Here is a 22,557-nt window from a genome sequence, read left to right as displayed (position 1 = left end):
CTATCAGTTGTTCTTACCTGTATCCACTGATACCATCCACCCTGTGCCCTCACCTCTGAGCTGCCCAGACCTGGCAATGGGCTTGAGAGGCGGCTTGCAGCAGCGAGAGGGCCAGCCTCCCTCATCTGGCGTTTTTTAAGGATGTGTAAATATTTTGCTGAGGATAAGTGACATCAACAGAATGATATTCCGCAGAGCCCGGGTGTGCGGCGATGATAAATAGATACAGCCAAACAAAGTTTTGATAACCGCATATTCTCATGGCTCACTCTGTTTCGTTTGGTCTTTGTTTTTGTTGGTTTAGCATTATCTCGCATCCTCTGGTGTGATCCCTTTATTTATCCAATTCTTGGAAGCGTCTGCTTTGAACACAGAGAAAAGCAGCCGGCAGAATGAAAACAATTCTTAGCCTCTCCTGCATCAGGCAGATTTTTCTTTGCTTTCCCAGGATCTCTTTCCCACCGTTTTCTAGCTGTTTTCCCTTCTCTCCTTTAGAGTCATCACAATTGTGTGCTGGTAGAGCAAGAGACTTCAGCTAACTTTGAAAACACGTCGTGGCAGAGCCTTTGTTACAGTGGTATACCAGGGGACAGTAGAGAGGCTTGTGGGGAGGGTGCACCTCCCTAGAGAGTAGCGCCATGCACCCATACCCTGAGTGTCTTCGTATTTTCTCCTAGAAGGGAAACGTGGGGTGCTGTGCTACTTTCAGAAGCAAGGATGAGTCCAAAGACACAGAATTATAAGCCATTAGCCTGATAGCATCCCAATTTCTCTGGTCCTTAGGAGCTCAGGGAAGCTATATACCAGTTTTAGAAAGCCCCGTTCCCTCCCCACAGACACTGTATTCTGCACATGGCTATTTCCTTCTCAGCCTGACAGATGTCCACTGGGTGCATGCCCAAGGTGGCCATAGCACTTGGAGCCAAGTCACACCGAAACTTGTGGGGCAGGGAGCTGCTGACCGTTTTGGCACCAACTCTGGGTCATTCAGCCTATCCAAGGGGGCTCCTTTATTATTCAAAGGATCCAAGACCACATGCAGGGAGGTTTGGCCCAGGAAAACCTGTTCATCCCAGGAGCAAATGAGAAAACTGTTTCCCAGGTGGTGTCCAGTGCTTGCTTGAGAGCAGTTTGGGTGGGCGTTTAGGCAAGGAGCATAAAGCCAACTACAACATCTTTTACCTAGAAAACAGGCAAAAGAAAAGAGCAGGGAAAAAAAGAAAAGAACGAACAATAACAAAACAAACAGAAAAAAAACCAAAAAAGCAAAGTAAGTTTGGAGGCATGTGAGCAAATGTGGCCTAAGAGCTCCAGTGCCAGCAGCCAGAAGATTCTAGTTCCAATGACCCAGGAACTGGGGAGACCCTTGACCCGGAATGGAGCTATTCTGTATATGCAGACAGCCATACCCAGGCTCAGAAGCCACAGGAAGCAAATAGCAAGTGTCTGCTCCTCCTCTGACCTTAGATTCCTGGGGAGGAGGGAAGTAGAGGGAAATACATTGGAAAGGAAACCAACATTTGTTCTTGTTCTGTCTGCCAGGCACTGAATATGTGGCAAACCTTCTCAGTGACCCTGTGACCCCAGTGAAGCATTATTTAACAGATAATTCTCAGAGAAATTGTCAGTCTTGTTCTGATTCCAGTCTTCAGTGGTAATGATTTAAGCAGCAATATGTGTCTCTGCCCCTGTTCAAAGCCCCTTATTTATTTCTTCTAAAGGCCGAAGTCCTAAACCCATACGTCCTTCACAAAATATGGTGCGCAAATTAGTGTGGTATCTGTGAGTGTGTGTGTGGGGGGGAACCCTCCAGTGGAGGCCCCCTATTCAGCTGTGTTTTGCGCATGTGCCTGGTAGCACCAAACCTGTTCCTAATTCAGGCGGTGCCCTTTCATTTAAGAACCCCCCCAGACCTACAATTATTAGCTAAATGAAAGATGAGTGACCAAATGATAGAGTCAATGGAGTGAACAGTGGCAGAGGGAGCCATAAATCATTGTCAAGGGAGACAGAGCAAGAGAGATCCAGAGGTTTGTATGTTTGATGAGTACTCATAGTTTTGGGTGTCATATCCCTATTTGAGCCCCATTCTGACAAACCGAGGTTTAATTCTTATAACGCCAATGTGAGACTGTGTGGCCAGATTATTAATTTCATTATGCAGATGAGATGCTCAAGGTCCAAGGTGGGACCAAAGTGTAGGTGAGTTTTGATGCTTTATTATTTCTCAAATACTAAATAAATATGAGGAGGGGATTTGCTATGCAAGGCCCTGGACCTCCTTCCAATCAGATGATAGCCTTTAGACCTTAGCAATTCCAAAACCACCAAAGAGTCAGGATTTGAATGCATAAAATGAGGGGCTTTGGGCTGCCGCCTCTCTGAGCAGACTATGAGGAGTACCTCAGAGAATGAGGCTTTCTATGAGGGGAAAGATGGCTAATTGCACTTTCCCCATGCACAAAAGCCTGTGTGGGCTTCTGAATTCAGCTTGATTTGGGGATCAGAGCGACATGCTTGCTGTACAGTTGGAGGCTCTTTGTCTTTGGAGAATGCCTCTGATTGCCACTTCTCCCTCCCACCTGATCATCTGCCTGGGTGCCCAGCATCTCATTCTTTCTGCACTCATGGCCTCCGCTTTGTGACTCACAATGTTTGATGAGCCTCTTGAGTCTACTGCTCTCCTCTGTCTTCTGATGGCAGCTGGCAAGAAGACCATTTTGGCAGCCACATTAGTCCTTCTGGATGTTACACATGACCCTTCTCTTTCTTGCCGAGAACACACAAAAACACATATGCATGCACAGGCACAGGCAAGGACACAGGCACATGTAGTAATTGGATCATGTTTCTGTTTCTGTATTTGATTGATCAAATTAGATTGCTAATGCACAATTGTTATTGGAAGATGTACTTGGCCTTGGTGATTTTCTATCACAGCCCCTGCCTTAAACAAACCAGAACCATTAAGGTGGATGTAGCTCAACCAGCAGCTGCCTAGAGCAATGCTGGTTGTACTTAGTGGTTTCCCCACATCTGTGGGGCTGCCCCTGAAATATATGCTTGATCTGTTTTAGTTTGTTTGGGCTACTGTAACAAAACTGGCTAAACTACATGCCTTTGAGCAATGGAAATTTATCACAGTTCCAGAGATTAGATCCAGGATAAGTTTGCTATCAAACTCAGTGTCTGGTGAAGGCCTTTTAAAGTTCATAGACTGTGATTTCTCATTGTGTTCTCCCATGGCAAAAGGCAAAAGTGAATTCTCTATCTCTCTGTCTCTATCTCTCTGTCTCTCTGTCTTTGTCTGTCTCTATGTCTGTCTCTGTCTCTGTCTCTCTCTCTCTCTCTCTCTCTCTCTCTCTCTCTCTCTCTCTCCCTCTCTCTCTCTCTCTCTCTCTCCCTGTCCTCTCAGGGCCTTGTACATGTTAGGGTCTGCCACTGATTTACCTCTCCTAGCCTCTGAGGTCCCTGTTATAAAGGCACTAATCCCTTTGATGAGGGTTCCACTCTCATGATCTAATCATTTCTTGGATGTCCCCACCCCCTAATCCCATTACCTTGTGGATTAAGAAATCCACAAGGATTTAACAGATGAATTGCAGGGGTGGCACACAAACCTTCAGATTATGCATCTTTTATGTGCGTTTCTTACATTTCCATTTGAATCTCCACCGGGCTTCCAGAATATTCTAATCTTCCCAGTTTCGATTTCTATTGTTATCATCAGCTTTAACAATTCCATACATGTGAGAATTTTGGAGCGCATCATTTTCATGCCTGTCACTCCCCTTCCCACAGCTTTTTAGCCTTTCAGCTCCACACTAATAGAAATTCTTAATGGTCATATTCTACATGAGTACTGTAGCATGCAAAGCCATTGGTACACATGGGTATGGAATGCTTGACGGGCAGCCTGTCCTAAATTAGATAAGCGTGATGTATCGCTGGATTTATAAGAGTACTAAAAGAATGCAAACGGGCTCATCCGGCACTTGCAATTGTATTGTGATGTGGTGAAATTATATTTTGGATATATTGGTCAAGTGATATAGAATTAAACTCAATATTGCTTGTTTGTTTTAATTTTTAATGTGATGACTATCCACCAATGTTGTGATGTCATAGCACCTGCAAATATGCTGGGGAGTGGGGAGTTAAATACCTCTGTCTCCGTGACAGATGGGAGGCCTTGTGCTGACTCAGTTTGCACAATGGCTGACATTAGAAGATCATGATTTTCAGTAACTAAGGAGTCATTTGGGGAGTTCTCCACCAGGCATGCCTGTGATTCTGTTCTGAGAATCTCGTGGGCTGCAAAAACCCACTTCAGAATTCAAGGCAGGGTAGGGGCCTAAAGGTTAGACTAGCTTGAACAAAATGGCTTCTTCCTTTTCTTTTGCTCTCAGTTCTCCAGAACACCCAGCCTATGCTCTCATCCTTTGGAGGATTAGCTCCTGCCTAGACCACTGATTTCTTTCACACCTGCCCTGGAAACAGCTTAAAGTAATATCTTTCTCAGGGATTTGTGCTTGGAGGATAATGTGCCAAGTAGACACTCTCATGCGAAGAGTGGGTTGTTTCTAGCTGTGGCCATTCTTAAAGAAGAAAAGAAGATCCATACTCAGTCATTTTCTGACAGCTTCATGTGAGCGGCAACAAAGATACAGTTTCTCTAAGGAACACAGAATGATTTCAAAGAAACCCAATATCACACATCCCAATAATACCACAGATAAGGCTACCTGAGGAAACCCCAGGAGTGGGAGAAGGGTTTCAGCTGGCACTGTGGGATCATCTCAGCCATGGCCACACATTCCTGGACCCTTCCCTGGGTGCTAGGCAAGGCATGAATAGATGGGAGAGGGATGGAATAATGAACTTGGGACTGTGGTGATTTATAGGTCGGGCGCCTGTGGCTCTGGCTCCTGAGGGCGCTGCCCCCGCAGGGAACCCTTGGCTGACCTCCTCAGGCTCCTCGGAAGGAGCTGCTTTTGTTTCCCATGGCAGAAGCAGACTGTTTACTGGAGCGCAGGAAGAATCCGACATTCTGGCGAAAAATAATTCATTAACAGCCAGGGTATTACCAGTTCCCTGGAAAAGCTTCTCCAGCTGCACTAGAGCAACTGTTCTTTTTCAGCAACAGAGAAAGCCTTGCTGGCAGCCAAGACTGGGTGTGTTGGGGGCGTTTCTTGTTGTGAATATTATTTTTGTCTTTGTATGTATGGCCACTTTTGCCTTATAATTCCGAGAAAGAAACAGAGGTCTAGGAGAGCCCAAATGACTTATCTGTCAGGCTGCCTGTCTTTACAGATTCAATCCAGCAAATCTAAGCTGACTCGAGGAGGATAGGCTGGCCCCCTCCCCCACAATCATTCCTCACCTCCCAAGCTGGGGGCGCTGCAGAGCCACATAGAATGTTCCAGAACAACAACAACAACAACAAAAATCCCAGGGAATCACAGCACCTGCTCTTACAATTCCTTGAAAAGAAATTGACTGAAAGATCTTCTTCCCACCTTCCCACCACCGTACACACCAGGCAGAACGTCCTATCTTGGCTCTAGGGAATTATTTTGCTTACTATTAATTGGTACAGTGGGCCAAAGTATGCTATTCATCATCCCAGTTTTGAGGGCATTTGGACAGTCAGGCAAGCATAACCAAAAGAATGGGCTGCATGTTTTGTTCACTAAAGAATGACTGAATCTATATGAGTACAATGAAATGATCCCAGAAGCTTATTATCCTCTCTAAAAATCTACTTTTCAGAAAGGGTTTTGTCTATTTGTTTATTTTTGATGCTCATGCTCAGAAAGCTAAACCCAGCTTGCAAAAATGAGAAAGAATGAAATTTCCCTGTTTTAGTTGTTCTAAATGAAACAACCCTAATTGAAGTTTAAGTGAGACACAATATATTGATTTTGGTTTTACATGGAACATAACTAGACAATCATTTTATTTTGATGAGATATTAATTTCCATCCATTTAGACTGGTGAAATAGGCATTTTAAGTACCCCATTGTTCTGATATTTCTTTACTGTTCCAAGGTGCTGGCTGAGAATCTTTTTCATGTATGTAGAAAAACAGTACATATGTCCTTAGTGAACACATAGATAAACTAACCTTATACTTTGAAGAAGGTAAAATTTTCCCTTTTGTTGACTGCCAAGATTATGTGTGTTAAGGGCTATGTATCCTTTTTGGGTTTTGTCTGGAGTAGTTTCTCCATATTGGTCCTATTGACACTTGGGCTGAGGCCAGCCTTTGTTGTGGGAGACTGAGTACTGTAGGATGTCTAGAAATCTTCCTGGTATCTATTCACCAAAGACCAGTGTCATTAATCCTTCCCCTATCCTAAACCCCAGCAAAAGACCCATTTGTGACAAAAATCACCACAGTTGAGAAACACTGGTCTAGAGCAAAATTTAATAAGTAATTTGTGGTTTTCAGAAAATTCAATTTGAATTTCATTTTTTAATAAAAATTTCAATTTGCAATGTCCCTCTGGATTTTATATATACAATGCATGGGGAGTGATTAATTAGCAGTTGGAAGTGGGTCATGTGCTTGATTTTAATTGCGGATGGATCTATAAGATTTCTAAGCATTCGGGATTTTTTCCTAACATTTTTAGGCAGGCAATTGAATAAGTCATAGGTAAATGGGGGGGGGGCATGTTGCAGGAACCTGCAGCTTCTCCGACTAAGAGAAGAAATTACTCTCCATAATTTCTGTTTTATACACACCTGATTGCAGGTATGACATCAACTCCACTAGACATCTTCCTGCACTGCCAATTCCCCACTGTTGTATTTCCTATAGCAGCTTAATTTCAGAGCCAATGGAGTTAGCCCTTTAGTGGATTTAGGACCATTCTGTTCTTAGCAGGCACATCTCAGACTGCTACATCCCTTTTACTCACCACAAATTCTGTGCTTCTGGTACTCTTGAGGACAAAAGCCAGTGATGGGAAGATGGCGTATATTCAGCAATCATTGTGTAGGTTCTCCCACCTCTCACTTGTTTTTTTCTGGTTAGCAACACCTCTAGTTGGGAAACACTTCCAGGAAAAAGATACTAGCAGGTTCTTTGGACAGCAGGAAAACATGACAAATTTTCATCAGGGCAAACTCTGAACCATATTTTTAAAAGACTAGCTATAGGAGTTATGCATGTTCCGGAAGGCATTGTGGGGGTAATCCATGTCTTGCCCATATGTGGAAAGGGAAAGACAGAACTGTGGATCCTTCTGTACACAAAGAAAATCTTCCCCACTTACCCTGGCTGTACCAGTCTCTGAGTGGAATGAGTGCACGGGGATGCATGTAGAGAGGCAGGTGTACAGAAAGGAAATTAGGTGGGGATGGTGCATCTTGTAGCCACTCCTATCAGACTTCCCTTTTCCACAGAGTATCTGTGGTATTCAGAAATTCATATACAAAAGAACTCCCTGGTAGGCTTAGCTGGTGCACAAAGATGGAAAGATGAGTCCTCAGTGACTTGCCAAGGCCATCTTCCTCGGTGAGTTCTAGCCTCAATTACAGAGTGTTGTGAGTCTTCCCTATTGTTGAAAAGGGAAAAGCAATAAGCTCACAGTAATCCACAATATGCTGGACCCAGCAGATAAATCATTGATTTGCAGCAGACTTGATCACTCTGAGTTACCTGTACCTTGCAGATCAGGGTGATGGTTGCAACTCTGGAAGAGGAAGCAGGATCATAAATCTGGGCTTTAGAGGCCAGTGGCGTAGTGCAGAGGCCACTGGGGCCACTGCTGTGTGCTACAGAAACAAACAGACAGGTCTGAGTGGTATGTTGTTCCTCAAAATAATGGCAATGGAAATGGCTGTGAAAAACATTTAGACCCTTGTCATAAAAAATGCAAACAGTCTTCCTGCTATAGGAAAAGGGTAAATAAACTCTATTGCAGCTGGATTAAGCAGAAACATATTTGAAAATAGCATGATTTTCTTTCTTATTCTTTTTCTGAGACTCTTATTTATAGCAGGTTGGGCAAAGGCGGCCACTATCTTTTGTGACTCCAGAAGAGTGTTTTCCAGATGGTCCATGATGTTTTTCTCTTTATTAAGCTTAGCTGAACACGCCTCATAGAAACCTGTGCTTTTTTTTTTTTTCAGATTGCAGAAACCATTGATTGGCTAACAAATCAATGGATAGGAAATTGCTGAACCGGTGCTGATGAGTTTCCTTTTGTATTTTATAAATAAGACAAATGTCAGGGAAGCACAAAGTGTGGGCTCTTTTAACTATATATATATATATATATATATATATATATATATATATATATATATATATATCAGGGCTTTGAAGACCGTACAGGGCTATGTTTCCTAAGCATTTTGCATTTACTTTTTCTAATACAATGCTCTATGCTTTTTGCTAAAACTCAGCAACATTACTGGTTTCCTTTCTAACATCTAAAAAAAAAGCATGGTTACATTTCAGATTGAGCAATTAGCTCTGGCTGCAATTTCTCTTCGTGAAAAACAAACTCCACCACCCCTTCACACTGAATATGAAATTATTAAATATGAAAATACCAGTGTGAGATCATTTGTCTTAAGATCTTTTGTGGCATATCACTTGCAGGGTTTTGTTTGTTTTGTTTTGTTCTTTTGTTGTTTGTTGTTTGCTTTGGTTTGGTTTTTAAGAACAGAAAGAAGATTCTTCTCTGTTTTTCCAGATGAGACAAACCCATTCCAGGTCCTCCAGCTTGGAGTGCACTTTTTGTAGCTGGGTAGCTGGACCTGAAGTTAGTATGGCTGTCCTTAGAGTTCGTGCATTTTTTCTTAGTGTTAAAATCTCTTTATGATGGATCAAGATAGCCAATGACAATTAGGTTTTAACATCTTTAGTTAACAAAATAAAAATTTGTCTAATTTTTCTTGTGTGTGTGTGTGTGTGTGTGTGTGTGTGTGTGTGTGTGTGTGTGTGTGTATGGCGGCCAGAAACACTTGGGCTGTTGTTCTTCAGGTACCGTACACCTTGGTTTTTAAGACATACTCTTTTATTGACTTGGACTAACTATTCGAGCTAGGCTACCTGGACAGTGAGCCTTGAATGCCCCCCACACCCATGCCACCATCTTCACCTCTCCAGCACCAGGATTACAAGTGCACCCCACCGTGCTCTGATTCTTTAGAATGTGGTTTCTGAGGGTCACACTGAAGTCCTTGTGCACAGGTACTTTACTGGCTGAGTTCTCTCTCCAGCATGGACTCTGCATTTAAAAATAGTCACATTTTATTTTTAATTATATGTATGTGTGTGGATATGTACATGCAAGTGAGTGTGCCCACAGAAACTAGAGGCATCAGATCCCCCAGGATCTAGAATTACAGGCAGAGTGAGCTGCCCAATATGGATGTGGGGACTGAATTCTGGTCCTCTGCAAGTGTAGTACACTCTTAACCACTGAATTTCTCAAGCCCCCACCCTCTTTATAAAAACATGTTGCTTATCCATAATATTAAGCAGTCAGTGCTTATCCCCAAGGAGTCAGTATATCAGGAAGGGTAGCCTTTGTTAAACTTCCTAAACAGAGAAGGAAAAGGAGAGTCAAATAAAACATGAGCAAGGATCCTGTGGCTGCTACTGCAAGTCCATTACTCAACTCTCCTACTCTCTGACCATAAAGAGCTGGTTCTATGTGAAAGAAGGAGTTACTTCTTCAGAAGAATTTGAGGGAAAACTTGAGCCATCGCGCAGGAACATTTGAGCATTCACCTTTCACCTTTATCTTTGGTGTCTAAATGCCAGAATTGCTGCCAATTCCCATGGGCTTAAATGTCCTTCACCTTCTTCTCCGCTCTGCCTACCATTGCTATGAATAAAAACTTCAAAAGCATGCCCCCTCCACACCTGGCCCTATCCTCTGTCCTGCTCTGACTGATTCGTGCTTGCACTCTTAACTGCTGTTCCATGGAGCTTTGCCAGCTTCCTTTTGCTCAAGGGCTTCTCAGGTAGCATCATCCAAGCTAAAGGACATGTTCCCAGGGAGTTAAAATAAGGTGACATGCATGAAGCTCTCAATTCATTTTCCTAACCCCTTCTTGTAGATTCCTGACTGACCTGAAATCGGTTGTCTTGAGAGGTTATCTCCACGTTGTACAATCGGTCTGGGCTGGGTTATATTTAGCACATATGCAACTCAGGGTGGAAATGATCAACAAGAAGGTCTCAAGAATTCTCGGGTATTTCTATGTGGGAAAACCCATGAAGTATTAAGTCTAATGTCATTATACTGGCTGTTCCAGGCATTGTGGAATTTAGTGACAAAGAAAGACAGAAAGATAGACAGACACAGAGAAAGGGGAGGGAGAGATGGAGGGGAGAGAGAGGAGGGGTGAAAGGAGGAAAAGGAGGAAGGCAAAAGAAAATCCCCTCACCAAATGAGGCTGTCTGGCTTCAAGAATGACTAACTACACATCCTCCATTCCTTTCAGTCAGGATGCCACCTCTTGGACGTGCTAGCCAGAAATAAATACCACTTTCGCATAACACTCTTCTGTTGTCTTGTCAATAACAGCTGCTTCCACAAGCTCTGAACTCTGTGATAGAAGCACTGAAGCTAACTAAAGCCTTGCTTAATTAAGCAGTGTATTTTGTCCATCTCATTAGGAAATAACTCCAATGGATACACAGAAAATCATAAGAACAGCAGTGTTCCCTGTCACCTACTCAACTCCTGCTCCAGGCAGGGAGAGTGCTGCTACCCAGCGACTTCCATGTCATGTCATTTCTGCAAGGTGGATGTCTGAAGGCCCATTTCACAGTGGAATGCTCAGGGGTTCGGAGAGGATTAGTAATTGGCACAAGATCATACTACTCACACACCTTAAAGCTTGGATTTTAGACATAAATCAGTAGAACTCTCATCAGTGATGGAAGGATGCTGCACTGTTTGTTCTAGTAGCTGTTTCCCATGAGCACTAGAAAGCTGGCTAATGTGAACAAGGCCTGAAGTGTTAATTGTCCTCACCTCATGTGACTAGATGCAAGTGCACTGGATAGCGCACTACTTCGAGGCACTACTGACTTACTTCATGGCCATAAGCTCCCTCTCTGCTCTCTGCTTTATGTAACACATTGAGTCGTCCTCTCTCTTGATCCAGAACAGTTAATCCTTTCCTGGGAACCCAGTGTATTTTAGTGTGCATTTGAATCGCCCCTTCCCCACCTCCGCCCCACCCCCACCCCAGGCTGCAGATGGCCCTAGTCAGAGCAGCTTAGAGAAGCTTCCTTCCTGCTGTTGTACTAGAGAGCTGACCCTTCATCCAGCCCCACCTTTGTTTTGGGAGCAGCTGGATTTAATGTTGAATTTGACAACAGTTCTAGAAAGTATTGGCTTTATTGTGGGCAGTTGGGGTTGGGGGTGCATGTTCTGGAAAGCCAGGCACAGAATGGAGGAAGAGACCAGGTCTCTAGGAATGGTCTGAACACCCTGGTGAGTGAGAGCACAGGCTGGCAGAGTGGCTCATTTAATGTCCCATCTGCTGCTGTCTGTGATCAAATGGGAACAGAATACTTAGCTAGGAAAGGAGAGGGGTGAAGCCAGTAGGACAGATAACAAAACTAGGTTCTCCTCACTTCTCCCTTAGTACTTCCCCCAGTGACAGTCTGTTCTTTTTGAAGGGCAAAGGCTACAAGCCCCAGGGCTGAAAAGGCAGATGTGGCCTGTGTTGATTTTTTTTTCTTTTTTTTTTCTTTTTTCTTTTTTTCCCGGAGCTGGGGACCGAACCCAAGGCCTTGCGCTCTAGGCAAGCGCTCTACCGCTGAGCTAAATCCCCAACCCCGCCTGTGTTGATTCTTGATCAACAATAGTTTGAATAGTGTTGGTTTGAACAATATTAAGGCATCTCTTGTTTAAAAAACAACAGGTGGAAAGAAAGAGCTACAGTTTCTTATAAAAGTAAGGGCGAAGGCATTTTTCCTTTGGAATGATACAGTAAGTAATGTGGAATCTTCTTTTTTCATAACTATGTACAAATCTGCTTTTGTTTTTGTTTTATTCCAAAAGAATCTATGCTTGGTTTCTTCCCTCTCTGTGTCTGGCCCTCTGTTTTCTCCTTTCTTTTTGGATTTTGGTTGTGTTTTGAGAGCAGAAATCATGTGTCATTCCTGTGGCTTGGTCTCATACCAACCTTCATTCTCCCGAGTCAGGCAGCACTTCCCAAAGCCCGTATGAATCATGATCTCTGACAATCCCATGTTTCCTGGCTCCTGACAGTGGACCCATAGCATCTAGATGCAGATAGTAAGGCCTCAAGGCCTCCTTTCCATTGTCCTAGGGTGTCTGCCCCTGTTAATTAAAGGGAAAATGTGAAAGTCATGTGCTTTTGTTTAATTCCATCTTCCCACCATTTAATTCCATGTCACCTAGCCGTAAATGGGCCTAGCCAATGAGGATGCTCCTACGAAACGACAACCCTAGATCTCTCTAATCTTTGTCACTGCCATTCATCATGACTGAGCCCACTTTCCTTTACTGACCTCCATTCGCTTTCAGCTCCCTCCTAGGATTTGAAGCATGAAGCTCTTCACCTTTCATCCACACGGGACATCTAAGTGCTTCCTTCAAATGCATTGCTTACCTCTTTCTTTCTATGGCAGACCAGGCCCTTTCCAACACTTCTGATGCTGGAGGTGGAGGACTGACTTCACACTCTCTCAATCTAAGGTGAATTGAATGCTCCTGACCAGAATCTAATATGTGTGCTTTGACTTAAATGACATCTTACCTATGAGAAACACATGTTTTCTTTTGTGGATAAGAAAATCAAGGTGGTCAAAGGGTAGGTTTAGAGCCATGCAAAGAAAAGGTGGCCACACACAGATCATAATGGTTCTTGTTAGTATTGATCAAGAACTTAGACTTAATCCTGAGCAATTTCAAGGAGGCCAGTGACAGTATCTAACTTACATATTTGATCTTTCTTGTGGTAGGGAATGAACCACGGTGAAGGCTGGGAAAGGGGAGGGACGGAGGGAGGAAGGGGGAGGGAGGGAGGAAGGGGGGAGGGAGGGAGGAGGGAGAGGGAGAGAGAGAGAGAGAGAGAGAGAGAGAGAGAGAGAGAGAGAGAGAGAGAGAGACGCCCAATTTCTGTGATCCAAGAAGGGAGACAAGAAATAATGGAAGCATTATAATAATCCAAGATGGTGGGGTGAGAGTTGAATCCAGAAAAAAAATGAGCTAAGTCTGGGACTTGGGAATGGCTGGCAGCTAGAGTACACTCACAACATTGTGGCTTCTATCTTGTAGACCCTTTGGTGGGCTAGAGAACTCAGAAGGGAGAGAGAGTGTGTACCTTGCAGCATCACCTTCTCTTCCCAGTCAGGAGTAATGGGAGCCTAGTCTTAGGTTCTTGGTCATAAAACCTTGGGCTGACCCATGTCATCTTTTGAGCCCCTAGTTCTGAATAAACTGCCATAAAAAACAAATAAACGAATGGATCAGAAGATTAAAATTACTCTAGGTCACAAGCAAATTAGACAGACCTGGACATACCCAAGAGTACCAGTCCTTGGCAGCCTGAAAAAAAGACTTTACAAATACATAGATTTTTCAGTAAGTAAGCTTCTTTAAAAGCGGAAGCATGTAAATGATCTTGCTGGTTCAGGCTTTGAACAGAACAAACTAATAAAAGGAGTTGGCTGGTGGCCTACCGCTAGCATGAGCAGTCATCTGTGCATTTTGCTCTCTGGGATTAAGAAAGGTTCCTAGGACATGAGACTTTCAGTTTCAAAATCCAGACAGTCTCAAACAAACCGGGAAGAATGCTCATCATTCATAGAAAAGCCTTATTTTGATAGGAGCACCAAAAAGCTGGATCCAACCTACCAGCATTCAACTACTCCGACCTTTATTTTTAAAGTGATTGCAGCTCTTCATTATTCGTAAGACTTGCAAAACCAAATTACAATTTTGAAGTTTTCAGAAGCTTCCCTTCTCCACCTCCAGCATAACTGTTTCTCTTACAAAATGAACCTCAGGGAACAAAACAGAAACCATATTGTAAATGGTAGGGCGGGGAGAACACTTGAAACAAGGAGCTAATGGAAGGGACTTTTTCCCCTTTGAGGCCTGGTATAAGCCTTCAACTACATTCAAAATGCAGGAAAAAATGATTGAAGAAAGGGATATCACATACTCCAATACATGAGTAAAATTGTGAGTGTGTGTGTATATGTGTGTGTGTGTGTGTGTGTGTATGTGTGTGTATCAGTTAAACATCAGAAAAAGAAAAGTAAAATTAAAAAAAATACATCAAAGGGAGGAAACGTACTCATCTTAAAATACGTACTCATCTTAAAATCTTATTCTTTTGGTGGCCTCGGAACCCTCCACAGTAGGAATGAATGGGGTAGACACTCTAGGAGCAATTCAGTTCAGTGAAATAGTACGGGCTGGAGAGATGGCTCAGTGATTAAGAGCATGGACTGCGTTTCTAGAGGTTCCGAGTTCAATTCCCAGCAACCACATGATGGCTCGCAACCATCTGTAATGGGATCTGATGCCCTCTTCTGCTGTGTCTGAAGACAGCTACAGTGTGCTCATATAAATAAAATGAATAAATCTTTTTTAAAAAAGAGAAATAGTACAAAGGAGAAAATTGGACGAGGTGCAGAAAAAGGGTAGAATGAGATTGCCCCCACATGCCTCAGGGAGCAAAGAGCTAACAAAAGTCCCAGTGGAGACCGAGCCTGTGGAAAAACACAATCCTTTAGGGCACTACAATGTCCTAATTTGATCCTGTGGGTGACAGTGAGTTTTTTCACTTATCTTTGTCCTTCCTTCTGGATCAGTCTGTGAGGAATGAACAAATAGTCAGGGCAAATAGCCTATTCTTCCCCAGGCATAAAGGATGCCGGGAGTGAAATCTTAAATAGTAGCTTCAGCATTTTACGAAGGTTTTCTAGGTTCAGCTATGATTTAAAGAGGTCAAACTTTTTAAATAGTAGGGCAGCACAGTTCTCTGGATAATACTTCCTTTTGAAAAGATTGGCTATAGAGACAGAGAAAGCTCTCAAAATGATCCATCCTCAGTTTTCAATTTCATATTTTTGTCTAAAATCCTGAGAGATACACACAGGGATAAAAGCCACATATAACTAAGTCTACATGTTGGCGAAGTTCCGCACACAGTATGCCAGTGTCACCTGACCCCAGTGCAGACAACAGCTGCTCCAGCCTCCAGCATTCTCTTGTACCCTCTTCATCGCCCTTGTCAACAGTAGCTTAGATTAGCTATGTCAAACACAAGAATTTTTTTGATTGTTTGTTGTTATTTGTTGTGTTTGTGGTAGCATCTCGCACCATAGTCCTGCCTTTCCTGGAACACACTATGTAGCTCAGGTCAGTCTCAGACTTATGCAGTTCTCTTGCCTTGGTATCTTTGAGGCTGGATTTAGCAGCACGGACAACCACACCCAGATGAGAATTTTCAAATTGTAATTTGGAGCATGAGTACTAATGGAAAGCAAAGGCCTTACAATTTCTTAAAGGAGAGGGAAGGCATTTTGCAATGCTTTATTTTCTGGGGCTGCTCTGAATTAAGGTTATTAAGCTAGAAGTTTCCAAACTGGGCTCTTGCTAGTATAGGATTTGAGGGTGACTGGTCTGTAATGGCTGTAAGCTAGTCACCTGCTCTTGGCAGCATCTCTGTCAAAGGCTTTCTTTATCTGCCTTATCAAAGCCACTGTCAAACCTTTCAAAGCCACATAGCTGGAAGCACTGAGCACAGGACCACAAAATGGCCGATGGTAGCCCAAATGTATTGGTCTTTTAAAAATCAAGGCCAGGATCAGCCACTGAAATCTCATATCTGGTGTGGACGCTTTTCTCCAACTTCCAAATGAGATTATGATTGATTAATTTCACATCCTCACAGGTCTCGCCATATTTCTCGATGTGCTTTCTGCTCCTTTTTCTTTTTGCTGCAGGAGGCAAACAGCACGGAGGCAGAAATAAAGCAATGGAACATACATCGTAATGCGTCTGGAGCAGCATCAGAAAAGGACTTATTTGTTCTCCTGGGCTGTGGAGTGCCGAGTGATTGAATGCTCGCCAAGCTGTCAGTTTTATGAAACAAATTCCCTAACCCCCTTGGCCCAGAGCTTTGCTCAGTCTGAGATGGAAAAGAAATAACTTTTAATAGAAAACTCATTGCTAAAATCTAAGATAAGATTTCAGAGTTACTTCCCTCCTAAGACTAAAATGAAATATGGAAGCAAGCATTTGATGGCAGAGGAGGAGGACAGGCTATTAGGGGGTCTCATTTCTTTTCAGTTCTTGGTTAATACACTGTTAATAAAAATATTTAGACTTTTGTGATGCATAATGCATTTTTATTCCTAGTGAACTGGCCTGTTTGTATACACAGATGTTTCCTGTGGTCTCTATTTGTTCTAAAACAATATTTCGAGCAGGAAACAGGATTTTTTGTTAAGAACCTAGGTCCTTCACAGACCCCATTAGTTTGAGTGAGGATATTTTCATTTCTAGGTATAATATGTAAGGAAGTGGGAGGGGGAAGCTCCTTTTATTCAAAAGCATGGAAGACCCTTTAATAAAAAGCAAATGCAAGCAAGGCAGTTTGTGAAGACACTATACAGTTCTTCCCTGGCCTTCGAGATTAAACCTGACTGATTCATCCAGGCTTGTTCATTGCCGAAGGGCTGTGTGGCTTTTCAGTCTCCCTTCTCACTTTGTCAAAGCCACCATGAGTAATGCCTGCCCTTTCATTCAAACCCTCAGTGTGTTCAACTAGGTTTCAGAGCCTCTCCACAGCATTGTCCTGTGAGAGCTGCGGCTTCCATTCCAGCACCAAGAACTCTGTAGCAATGCAGTTCGGTTTCTTTGCTACTCTACCAAGGCCATGGAAATCAATTAGAATAAAATGCACAGGCGGGTGTGCTAAGGAAGGAAAATGAGGTTTTACACATCAGCACTTCAAAAACAAATAGGTGAGTCTGTCTTAATTGAAAAATGGCAGAGTGCCCTAATGAAAAGCCAGGCTTGGGATTCAGTTCCTAGTATCTCCCTGTGAGTGAATTCTGAAATGATCAGGCAGCATGTTTGATTAAGAGATCATTCAGTGTGAGGACACAAGCAACACATCACCCTGTGTACAGGCTGACTTGCCAATGACTGCCTAAATACCAGGAAAAGAAAGAATGGAATGCAAGGAAGTCTTCTTTGTTTCTTTGCAGTTCTAAGTCTCTTTGAACTCTCATTAATTTTTTATGATTTTAATATTAAGATATACTTAAAAGTTAAATATAGGAGGAGAATACAATTCGTAATCCTGCCACCAAGAGATTGTCTCAATCAGTATTTTTGTTTCATGTCCTTGGAGTCTCCTCTCCCCCCTCCCCAACACCACATACCCTTTACCTTCTCCAAGAGTTTGAAAAATATATCCTACAACTCAAAGTCTCCTTGTAATTAAATTGATGTACTTCAGAGCTCTGCTAAAACACATTTTCCCAATCATCATCATGAAGAATGAAGTGGTACCTGGCCTATTGCCTTACTTGTACGACCAAAATGTTTAGCAAATGTCTTCCCCTCTTCTATTGCCAGCACCTTAATATCGGTGACTATCAAATCCCTCAGCACCTTGAACAGCGCCTGGCACCTAGGAGTTTCTTAGTAAATCCTGTTGAATTAATGAATGATGACAGCTTATCCTCACATTAGTCTTGGGGTATATGCCTTGTCTCCTGAGGCTGACATCTTCTCACTACCCCTTACTATCTTTCCATAGTAGTAAGATTGTGCTGTAGTTATTTCTTGACAGACTGGGTCTACTCGCTTTTACTTCCCATGACAGAAAGTAGGAAAAGGAGGAAAGGCCCCGCCCTACCTTTGGAGCTAGACAGATGGAATTCTCAGAGCAGTACATAAGGGAACAAGTGTCTTTCTCTGGGCCTCAATGATGCCGCTATCCAACAGGCAGTGGCAATGCCTGCCTGGCAGGATGACTTACAAGTATGCACAATGCCTAGTTTACAGGAGGGATCCAACAAATAAAGCATGTGAGAGATCCTGGAGCACTGCCTTTCTCTCAACATGCCCACTCATTTAATCTAGCAAACACATGAAGATTTCTGGTGACTAACTTTGTGTCTCCGTGACAAATAAATCAGAGAAATAGCAAATAACTGAGGGGTCTTTCTAATCATCTTTTATTGGTCTCCTGCTGTGATTGCACATGCTTCCTCCACAGCAAGACAGCAGCTACATTGCACCTGTGCACTCCTATAGCTAATTCTCTCAGCACTTAGAGGATGTGCTTTCCATCATGGTGTCTTCAGGCTGGGACTCACAGTGCCTATTTCTAAAGAATTACTCAATGTACCCTGATTCAGTCAGTATGAATGAATGAATGAGTGAATGAATGAATGAATGAAATATATCACATTGCGCTCATCTTTCCCTGATATCAATTATCCTTATGGACTTTGTGGGATTCCCTAAATGAAAAGAAAAATAAGCAACCGAAGCTTAGAATTCTATCTTGAGCACTTGAATCTACAGTGTAAGCCCACGGCATACAGACACAGAAGGATTGATCCTGCCAAGTGCTGGCTTAAGGGGAAAAGTACTTCCTCTTAGTTTTGATGATTAAGTTCATGGACTCACTGGATAGCATGTAAAGTTTGTTGAAGGAGAGGTGGTAACGTGTGTGCAGTAGTTTCTTGTCTGCACTTTTAGCTTGAGTTTTATGTATGCTGACATCTCCTTCACACAAAATCTGATGAGCTGGCATTTATTTTTGACAGCATCTCAAAGCCTGTGAAAGTCAGAGCTGGGGGCTCCCAGTGATTTTTAGGTTTATCTCAGACAATGGCAGGACAACCTGGATAATAAAGAGAGTCTTTAGGAGATGTTTCCTTAGAGTTCTTCCAGAATGATAATTAAAGACAAAAACATAAAATATCGGTAAAGAAAAGAGCCAAGCTTCGCAGAGCAATGGCCTCCTTAATAGTATCAGCATTTCTGAGACTGGCCACAAATAAACCCCCAATCACTGAGCTAGGCTTCCTTCCCTAATTCACAGTGGTAGTGATTGCTGGTTAGGTGCCAAAGCATATTTTGTACATCTCCCTTGACACCCAGTTAGACTGCATTTCCCAGCCTCCCGTGTTGTTGCATATATAATGCATGCCCGAGTTCTGATCAAAAGAATGGAAATGGGGATAATATGTCACCTCCAGTTCAACCATAAGTTTTCTTCCAAGCTCTTTTCTTATCTGCTGATTGTCAGAGAGGAAAGAAACAAAGTCTCATGAACATCTTAGAAACTAATTTCAAAGATGGTAGTGCCTTCTCTGCCTAGAGAGTGTCATTTCACGGCATAACTGCTTGGTGTGGAGCGCCCACCCTGGACTGTTACTAAGCATGAAATAAGCTTCCATATCGGTTTGGATGTAATTTCCATTGCAAGTTTGGATCTATTTGTGAGATAGCTTGCCCTGTCTTAACTAAGTCTTTATTGGGTTTTGTTTTAAAGTGTCTGTGTTTTAAAGGTAAAGGCCTTTATCAGCAATTGTATGTATGCATAGATCAGGAATTGTTAGAGCAATAATAATCCTTTCCTGAGTTCTGCAAAGGTGCCCTCACTCATTTTATAGCTATAAATACAACTCCGAGTAGGAAAGCGTTGAGACTTGCCCACCACAGTTGGCACAGAGAAGTGGCTCTTGGGTGAGGCATATTAACAATGGAAGAAAGGAAAACACTTTGTCACATTACCATGGGCCACAGCTACTCAATAGTGGCACTCGATGTTGAATCTTCTGCCTGGATTCAGAGGACAGTTACTTCTAAGAATCAGACATTTATAAACGGGTGGGGAGCCTTAGGATAAATGCCTTGGTCTCTCGCTCCCTCCTTTCCTCCCTGCCTCTCTCCTTTCCTCCCTGCCTCTCTCCTTTCTTCCCTGTCTCCCTCCCTCCCTCCCTCCCTCTTCTCTCCTTGCTTCCTTTCTCTCTTCTTCCCTCACACATTCCTTTCCTTCTTTCCTTCATTGAAATGGGAATTTTATGCAGCCTAGGCTATCCTCAAGTTCACTATGTAACCAAGACTGATTTTCTGCTCCCAAACCTCTGGCCTCCACCTCCCAAGTGATGAAAATTATACCAGTATGACAGCATGCTAAGCTCTTTTCTTTCATTCTCTTGAAAGAGAATCTCACCCAGTTTTCCAGAAGAAAGGGTGTCCAGAATGTTTGAAGGCTGCAGCTGTGCTCCAGGCCTGTGACACAGGATAACAGAGAGGAGGCATTGACATCCCGAAGGGAGAGAATTGGCACCTTCCAGTATAGGCTGGTTTCTCTACATAATTCTAGAAATCAGGCATCATTGTCTGGAAGGTCAGGGCTGATCTGGGTACATGGATGTGAAGCAAGGCTTCTACTAGCAGTGGCCTGTCAGATGGAGAGAGAGAGAGGGAGCAAAGTGTCTAGGCTAGCTGTCACTGCAACATTCCTATTGTAGCTGAAGCTGAGGGTTGCAGGATACTCATTATGTGGAAGAAGACATAAACCTGATATGTCTGGACAGATTTCATGTTTGGTTGGTAGCTCCAGGCAGATGGCTTTATGTGCCCAGCTGTGTGTGCTCTGAGGCGTCTCTGTCCACAAGGGTTATTCCAGGAACTATGATGATGGCGATGATAATGATGATGACAGGGGTCATGGTAGCAGAGAGAGGAAGGAGATGATTACCCAGACAATGCTGTGACAGCTTAAAGTAGACCCTTGCAGGAGCAGGCCCTGCCTCTACTATATATATATAAGTGTGCGTGTGTGTGTGTGTGAGTGTGTGTGTGTGTGTGTGAGTGAGTGTGTGTGAGTGTGTGTGTGAGTGTGTGTGAGTGTGTGTGTATGAGTGTGTGTGAGTGTGTGTGAGTGTGAATGTGTGTGTGAGTGTGTGTGAGTGTGTGTGAGTGTGTGTGTGAGTGTGAGTGTGTGTATGTGAGTGTGTGTGTGAGTGTGTGTGTGAGTATGAGTGTGAGTGTGTGTGAGTGTGTGTGTGAGTGTGTGTATGTGAGTGTGTGTGTGAGTGTGTGTGAGTGTGTGTGTGTGAGTGTGTGTGTGAGTGTGTGTGTGAGTGTGTGTGTGAGTGTGTGTGTGAGTGTGTGTGAGTGTGTGTGTGAGTGTGTGAGTGTGTGTGTGAGTGTGTGAGTGTGTGTGTGAGTGTGTGTGAGAGTGTGAGTGTGTGTGTGAGAGTGTGAGTGTGTGTGTGAGTGTGTGTATGTGAGTGTGTGTGTGTGAGTGTGTGTGAGTGTGTGAGTGTGTGAGTGTGTATGTGAGTGTGTGTGAGTGTGTGTGTGAGTGTGTGTGTATGTGAGTGTGTGTGTGAGTGTGTGTGAGTGTGTGTGAGTGTGTGTATGTGAGTGTGTGTGTGAGTGTGTGCGTGAGTGTGTGTGAGTGTGTGAGTGTGTGAGTGTGTGTGTGTGTGTGTGTGTGTGTGAAGCTCAAGGGCTATGTATCCAAATGTTCTATGTTCTGCGTATGTATTGTGTACAGTGCTGTATGTGCCCATTTAAGGTGTGCCGTAGTGGGAGAATGAAGAGTGTGTGTGACATTTTAAGCTAGCGTGGAACATGGGGTACAGTGTATGTGGATGGAATGATGTATGAATATTTGGGTGTTTTTAAAGGGGAATATATTAAATCTAACATACCATTTGTGGTGCCTATCAAATACATGCTCATTTGCTTTCATTGTTGTCTGTTACAAAGAAAATGCTACCTTTACCCTAGAGAATCATTTGAGCTAGGTTCTTCCTCCAACGCCAAGGTCTAGTGAAGGGCTTAATTTTCCATTGGTCACAGTTAGAGAGGGGATTAGAGCATCCTCCAGAGTGGCCTGATTTTTACCCGTTGACTCTTTCAACAGATCCCATTTTATTTTCTTTTTTTTTCCTTTTTTTCTTTATTAACTTGAGTATTTCTTATTTACATTTCGATTGTTACCATTTTATTTTCTTATGAGATGGTTTTAACTAACATATTTAACTAATATAATAAGGTGTGGCTTGGTGGTAATCTAACCCAAGGCCTTGCACATGCTAGGCAAGTATTCTTCAACTGTGTACAAACATTAAGAACTGATGGTTGTTGAGTGCACACATTCTCACCCATGTAATAACCCCTAAACCAAAAAAAGAGTCTCATTCCAGAACACCCCAAAGTTTTCCTGAACCTCACTGTAGCCAAGAACTTGTGAAAGCAAATGTTATTCTGACTTCTGTCTCTCTGGATCATTTTGTCTCTTCTCTGTTTTTGTAGAAATGGACTCATGAAATGTGCAGCCTCTTGTAGCTGGCTGTTTTCACTTAGATAATGCATGTGAATGTGTGTTGCTTGTGCTCAGAGTTTCTTTCTTTTTATTACTGCATAGTGTCTTATTATATGTATGTATCACAGTTTGTTTATCCACTTCCATGCTCATGGACATCTGGGTGCTTTCCAGTTTTGGGGCGATTGGAAATAAAGCTGCTAAGATTATTCTTGAAC

General features: G+C 43.0%; 1 protein-coding gene across 7 annotated transcripts in view; it reads left to right on the top strand.

Moving 5' to 3' along the window:
* Rai2 (retinoic acid induced 2) overlaps positions 1–22,557 on the top strand; it is a 62,538-nt gene that overhangs the window by 1,555 nt on the left and 38,426 nt on the right. For 2 of the 7 annotated variants that reach the window (XM_063280248.1, XM_063280244.1), the window contains 2 exons: positions 12,642–12,708; positions 15,972–16,994. The exons of 2 other annotated variants lie outside the window; for them this stretch is intronic. The gene's annotated coding sequence lies outside the window, so the exon portion shown is untranslated. Of the gene's footprint in view, positions 1–12,537; positions 12,709–15,971; positions 16,995–22,557 lie in introns of all 7 variants that reach the window. 3 more of the 7 variants (XM_063280247.1, XM_063280245.1, XM_063280246.1) reach the window with 2 other exon arrangements.

Source organism: Rattus norvegicus, chromosome X (assembly GCF_036323735.1).
Source record: "Rattus norvegicus strain BN/NHsdMcwi chromosome X, GRCr8, whole genome shotgun sequence".
Lineage (NCBI taxonomy): Eukaryota > Metazoa > Chordata > Mammalia > Rodentia > Muridae > Rattus > Rattus norvegicus.
This window is presented reverse-complemented; position numbering and strand designations above follow the sequence as displayed.